The sequence below is a fragment of the Penaeus japonicus genome, unplaced genomic scaffold (assembly GCF_977035675.1).
Source record: "Penaeus japonicus unplaced genomic scaffold, GWHDUDI00000001_assembly GWHDUDI00000002, whole genome shotgun sequence".
Taxonomy (NCBI): Eukaryota; Metazoa; Arthropoda; class Malacostraca; order Decapoda; family Penaeidae; genus Penaeus; species Penaeus japonicus.
The window spans coordinates 34,284,240-34,291,739 of NW_028234404.1; positions in this window are offsets into that span (position 1 = coordinate 34,284,240).

Genomic DNA, 7,500 nt, shown 5'->3' on the forward strand with positions numbered 1-7,500 from the left:
GTTGCAAGAGAAAAGCCTAGCAACAGAGCTTCGGATTAGGTATCTGCAAGACGACTTTCGATGTGAAATGAAACAATGTGGCTGAACAATGAATCATAAGAGCAAAGAATCAGGAATGTGGGATACATGTTGATTGTTGAAGTGGCGCTGGTCGTTTGGGCTATTCATGCAAAAGTGGTGTTGGGTGGGGGGATGGGGGGGGGGGGGCTGCCAGCAACGAGGGTACTTGGTGTGACTTGTAGATAGGGGAAAGATACGGAGACTTCATGGCGGATCCAGTAGATTCGGGGGATTATTAGAAAGAAATGAATGAGGAGAGTTAGAGAGATGAAGAAAGTAGCCAGGGTTACAAGGTAATGCAACGTAAGGCTAGGAGCGAGATGACAAATGCTAAAGAAAAACCCGCATGGCGAACTATTGCGAAACTGTACCCTAAGAAACGGGAAAAAGACTCGTATTGATTGGTCAGACAAGAAGCCCGAGCAGGGAAGGTTGCACAGCAGGCTAGGGTAATAAAGTATGCATACAGAAATGTACCGACAAGCGAGGAGAACATCGGGAATATTGATGCTGTAGTTTGAGAAGCTGTCGAAAGGAGAACATGCGAGGGAGAGAGGCTTGGATGAGATTTTGAATCGGGGAATGTGATGGATTAGCAATAAGAAAGTGATGACAGCTATGATGCGGATGAAGAGGAGGATGGTGGTTGATCCTGATGACACCTTTAGCGGAGGCATGGAGACGTTTTGGGAGAGTGTAACCGAGATTGCAACCAGTTTGGTTAAGAAACATCTTGGAAAGAGAGAGGATTCCTGAGTAGTGGTGAAGTGTACTGGTAACGATTGGAGTAAAAGTAAAGACGGGGATGTTTTAACTACAGGAATATAAAGTTCTGCGAAGGAGTAGTAGATACTATGAGAGTAAAAGTGATGGTTTATGTGCAACAATATTGGTTTCATACCAGGAAAGCACTCTGCAGTCGCGATGTTTGTTTTCCCCTGTGTTGAAGACCTAGAGGAGTTTCATTACGCTTTCCTAGAATCATAGAAAGCGCAGGTACCTGGACAGGACGTGTGGTACTGTGCACAGAAGCCGGGAAGTCGAGACGGTGCAGGATATATAGGAAGAAATCAAAATGGAGGTGGGATTGCATCAAGGGTTGGTTGAGCAGCTTTCTTGTTTTCATTGTTGATGGACAAGTTGAAGAACGAGATCTGAGTCTCCCTCTACTATGATGTCCGCGAATGACACTGACCTATTTTGAGAGTAGGGAGCAGGTTGAGGAGAGCAGGTGGTAAAAGGAGATGGGTTAGTAAGAGCAATACAGAATATATGTGCGAGAAAGGGAGAGAGGACTAGAGGTGGTTAATTAAGAAGGACGAATGTAATATGTGTGTGTGTGTACGCGCGCGCGTGTGTGTATTCAATCCTCTGGATTGAATACACACACACACACACACACACACACACACACACACACACGCGCGCGCGCGCGCGTGTTGACTTTTCTTATGTATTTTTTTTTTTTTTTTTTTTTTTTTTTTACGGATGGTACGACAGCGAGGAGCGCGAAGACAGTTGTAAACAGTCTTAGCCACATGGTCATCAATGGAATGTATGTCTTGTGTCTTGTGTTCTTTTGAAAGAGACTTTTTTTTACACTGGTATGTACCACAATTAAATTTATCTATGAGAGGGCGTCTCCTGGTATGTTCTCAATATGGGTATTTGATTTTCGGTGAAATAACAGGTAAGTTCATATTGGGAAATTCTGACTGGCTTGTACTTGTAGTGGATATGTCATTGCCCTACTGTTGCGGTCAAGGATAGCTGGTTTAGGGGTCACCGCTTGTTACAGCAGAACGTCGTCTATGGTCATTCTTTACAGCCACACTTGGACTATTTTGCCTTGGAGCATTTGTATTACATTTTTAAAAATAAAATATTGCTGCTTAATCATTATGTTACGGAAAATTCATATGAATCTTTCATGTTAGATATTTCATTTAGGTCCTTGTGATACAGGAGACTTTGATGGTTTAAATTCATTGAGGAGTGATAGGCCTAACCCACCGAGCGCCTGCCCAATGCGAAGTGGCGGATGATCAATTCTTCGTCTGGTGTCTCAGAAGAAGCCTCTTCAACTTCGTTGAACGTACTTGGTACAGCCTCCTTCCTCATTGATCACACGCAAGCCTCTGCACCGCGGCAAGGTGATTGATCGTAACAAAGAAATAGAGGAAGGCAAAAAACAAGATGGAGAGATGACCAAGACAAAGCCGAGAAGAACTGGCACAGAATAACGCTGGATCTGCAAAGATGGAAAGAATTAGGCTTATGTCCAACTACGGACCCTTACAAGCTGAGAAGAAGAAGATACATGAGACATTAACGGCTATTGTCATGGGCATCATACCAATACAACCTTCGTAATGTTGGAAGATGATGCCGTAATACATCTTTTTTGTACACTTGCCTTCGTCAGTCATCTATTCCCCAGACGAAGGACATGGCGATCGTTCCAATAATATTTCGTAAAGTGCGTCCGAACACTGCGAAAACAAATGCGACTCGAGATGCGAAGGCGACGGCGAAGACGACGGCGAAGACCATGGAGCGAGAATGCCTCGGGATGCGGCTGTAAAATCTAAGGTCTTGCCATGAAGATTTCGTTAGTGTTCTGCCGCTAGTGTGGATGGACGGCTCCTTAGTGGTGTTTCAGCGACACTACGTTCTGGAGAAAAGAAGATTAGCATTTTTTTCTTTTTTCTTTTTAAGAGACCAGATAGAATGTATTGCGTGTGTAGTAAATCTTTTGAATGTGCGTACTGAGAGATCCATTTTCATATTTCGATGTCTTCTTTTGTCCTTGCTATGTTCCTTTCTTTTCTTTTTCTTTCACTTTTATTTGATTTTACTTTTATTAAACGGAGATGAAGTATGAATCACCCGGAAGAGAAAGTGAAAAGAAATGCATGAGATGATTATTGAGGAAAAACGAAAATTGAGGAAAGCTTTTGTTCATGACTATTAAACAAATCACAAAGTGTGGGTCATTAGCGATAGGACAGTGTAATTATCAGTGAGCACTTAACGACAACTAATACTTACAAAAAAGTCTTTATGGTAAATATGTTACAAGCTACGCACTAGATATCTTCTCGAAGTGGTATACCCTTTCAAAAGTCATATTTTGCAAGTTCCTGCGTCGCATTTTTATTGCTAAAAGGCGGCCTTTCCAACCTTTGCCACATCTGGTGTCAGTTGCACATCACCACATCTAATTGCCTATCATACCGACTCTGCTGTTACCATATTGTCGCGCTAGGCAGTCCTACTTCTGTAGTCCGTAGCGTCGTTGTCAGTGCCACTGTACTGCCCAATACAGTGTCAGTACAGTGTACAGTCAACACGACAACCCATGTTCCCACCGAATTCCTGTGTTCCTGATTTCTGATTGTCTCTTGCACGGGGTGATTGCTTAGCATAACTGCTTCAACCATCTGTAACATCAGTGTCAATTAGTGTGTCATACTAGACTTATCAAACACCCCCTCCCTCCCTCCCCTTCCCTTTCAGACCATAACCTTATGGTGGGGGGGGGGGGGCATAAACCCACCTACATGACGCAAGGACGCAAGGCACAAAGAGGCACCTCACCCTGTCGCCATTCCATGCCTGGATATACTCATCGTAAATTTAAGGCTATCTACTAACAGCTGGCGTACGTGCATACTGCTTATAACATGATAATGGTGCTGTGTTTCGTCTACCATGTACTCATTAGTTATAATCTTATCTACCCGCGACAACAATACAAGAACAAACAACACTCAAAAAAAAAGAAGAGAGAGAGAGAGAGAGAGAGAGAGAGAGAGAGAGAGAGAGAGAGAGAGAGAGAGAGAGAGAGAGAGAGAGAGAGAGAGAGAGAGAGAGAGAGAGAGAGAGAGAAAGAGAGAGAGAAAGAGAAAGAGAAGCAGAAATGTAAAGTCGATCCCACGTGGAAATAATATAAATTGAAATGCAGCTCTGTAAACCACTACAAATATTTAAACCGATGATTTCAAATCACGTGAAATCCTTCAATCCCGTAAAATTACATGACAGGGAAACAATAATACAAAATCCAAATATAATCACAAAACTTTAAACTTTAATTTTCAGGTTCGGATTTTATAAAAAACAAAAAACATCCTCCTCTAAAATGAATGACAATAGTAACTCGTCCATTAATGCATATCCAACGAAGGAATCCTATTATCTCAGCTGAAGAGAGGTCCTTGACTGAGTTTGACGGGAATTTGGGGAGAAGATGGAACGATTGCTTTAGAAATACTCCTTGTGACCTTTTATTTATTTTTTAGTCTCTTGTTATGACAGGAGTAAAGAAAGACAAAATGAAGGAAAGTGAAAGCTAGAGTGAATACGAGTAGATAAAACGGATAGAATAGTAAGAAAAAAAATGATTGAATGGTCCTGAAGTCTATTATAATTCTTGTAGAAAGGAAAGTGAAGAGGAAAAGCAGTGTATAAGACAAGCAAAAAGAAAAGGAGAATTATATAAGACGAAAACCTGAAGAAGAAATATCAACCTTTTTATAAATAAATAATCAGGCAAACAGGTAGCTACACATATCAATCAAAATGAAATCAGGGAACAATACACCACCTTACCTGAAGAAAGTACAACACTACGCTATCTCACGAAGACAAACACACAAGATAAAGCAATGTTAGCAATTCCCTGTCATTTCACCGCCGCTAACAGTTTGAAGACGAAGGACCTGTTCCTATCGTGCTATTCCAGTATTTACATAGATGCTCTGAGCCAGAATGCATATATGCCAAGGTCTTATTTTAAACCCGTTTCCTTTTGCACGTTTTGTCCGGATTGTACTTGGGATCATTGCATGATCCATTGCACGAGGTAAGGCGGAACGGGGGAGAGGGAGGCGAGGGAGGGAGGAAGAGGGTGAAGAGGTAGAAAAGGAGGGATAGAGAGAGAGGGAGAGAGGAAAAAAGACAGACAGGTAGACAGGCAAACAAACAGACAGACAGACAGACAGATTAAAAGTGAAAACAAGAGGGAGAAGAAGGGAAGGATAGAGAGAGAAAGAGAGAGAGTGAGTGTGAGAGAGAGAGAGAGAGAGAGAGAGAGAGAGAGAGAGAGAGAGAGAGAGAGAGAGAGAGAGAGAGAGAGAGAGAGAGAGAGAAAGAGAGAGAGAAAGAGAAAGAGAAAGAACGAAAGAAAGAAAGAAAAAATCAGACAAGAGAAAAAAAAAAAGAATCCAAGACAAAAAAGTAAACCAAACAAACAGACAATAAAACAATATAAGAAAGACAAACAAACATGACGAATTATAGCAAGAGAGAATCAGCTCAAAATTATCCCTTTCTTTCTCCTGGATTATCCGGTCTTGGTGCAAGAGTACACGTGACTAGTTTTTGTTCTCTACCCTTCTCCCTCTTCCTCCCTCCTTCGCCTCTTTCTCGTATTTTTCTTTTGTTTTTAGAGAATCGTGTTTGTTTATTGGAATTCGGGTTTTGATGTTATGGTTATCGTTTTCGCTATTCTTTGTTTTCATAGATTTGTTGTCATTATTTTTTTTTTCATTATTTTTGTTATTATCATTATCATTATTGTTATTATCATTATTGTTATTATTATTATTATTATTATTATTATTATTATTATCATTATTATTGTTGTTGTTGTTATTATTATTATTATTATTATTATTATTATTATTATTATTATTATTATTATTATTATTATTGCTGTTGTTGTTATCATTATTAATATTATTATTATTATCATTATTATTATTATTGTTGTTGTTGTTGTTGTTGTCATTATTATTATAATTATTATTATTATTTTCATCGTTATTATTATTATTATCAAATTTTCATTATTATCATTGTTAATATTATCATCATTATTATAATTCTTAATAGAGTTATCATGGATACTATCATTATCATTATGACTATTGATGTTATCATTATTATTATCATTATTATCATTATTATCAATTATTGTAATGATAATGATGATAAAAAATTCTTTATTGCTAATGTTATTAACATTTTTATGACTATTATCTGTTTTATCATTGTTATTATCATCATTATCCTTATCATCGTCGTCGTCCTCCTCCTCCTCCTCATCATCATCATCATCATTATCATCCTTAACATCATTTACTTCATCCTTCTCATCGTCATTATTAGCATTACCATTACAACTATTATCCCGATCTTAATCAATATCAACGTTATCAACATCTCCATCATTAATTATCATTCATCATCATTATCATCATCATAGTCATCATCATCATATCATCATCGTCATTATCATCATATCATCATCGTTATCATTGTTAATGCCATCGCATATTTATAATCATCATAATCATAATTATCATAATCATATAGGAAAATGGGTTGAAACGGTCGACGTAAAAATATTAAACACAAAATATATAAACAGCTTGAAGTCATCTATAATGTGATCTTGAAACCTGAAAATCAAATTCAAGAGTAATTTAAAAAATAATGACTCGTTTTGTGGCTACATATGGAGTGTGTTATAATCATTATTTGTTACTTTTTATTATCATTATTATTGTTATTGTTTTTATCATTATAATTATTATTGTTTTTCATTATCATTATTATTGTTGTTATTGTTTTTATCAATACATTTATTGCTATTTTTCATTGTCATTGTTATTGTTAATGTTGTTTTTTTCATTATGATCATTATCATTATTATGAATATTGTTGTGATAACTATCATTAGTAGTAGTAGTAGTATTTATGATATCATTAGTACTATTAGAAGCAGAAGTAGTAATAGAAGTAGCAGTAGTAGTAATAGTAATAGGGGTAGTAGTAATAATAGTAGTTACAGTAGTAGTGATGATAGTAGTAGAAGTAGAATTAATAGTAGTAGTAGTAATAGCAGTAACACTAGTAGTTTCACCCTAATTACTCTTATTATCGTTACCATTCTAATTACTCCTTTTTATTAAAGTTGATAGGACTTCCATAACGTTTACTCGGTGTCACGAATCTTTGTATAAGATCTTGACGTTGGTTAATAGGATCCTATTATGAACTCTCCGTGTCTCTGTTTGCCTGTCAGTTCGCTGTAGGTCTTTTTCTTCTCTCTCTTTTTTATATTTTTTAAGGGGTCTCTCTCTCTCTCTCTCTCTCTCTCTCTCTCTCTCTCTCTCTCTCTCTCTCTCTCTCTCTCTCTCTCTCTCTCTCTCTCTCTCTTTCTCTCTCTCTCTCTCTCTCTCTCTCTCTCTCTCTCTCTCTCTCTCTCTCTCTCTTTCTTTCTTTCTCTCTCTCTTTCTTTCTTTCTCTCTATCTCTTTTTCTTTCTCTCTCTCTCTCTCTCTTTCTTTCTCTTTCTCTCGCTCGTTCGTTCTTTCTCTCGTTTGCATAATTTTCCCTCTTTTTCCCTTCATTTCCTCTTCTTCCAGCTTTT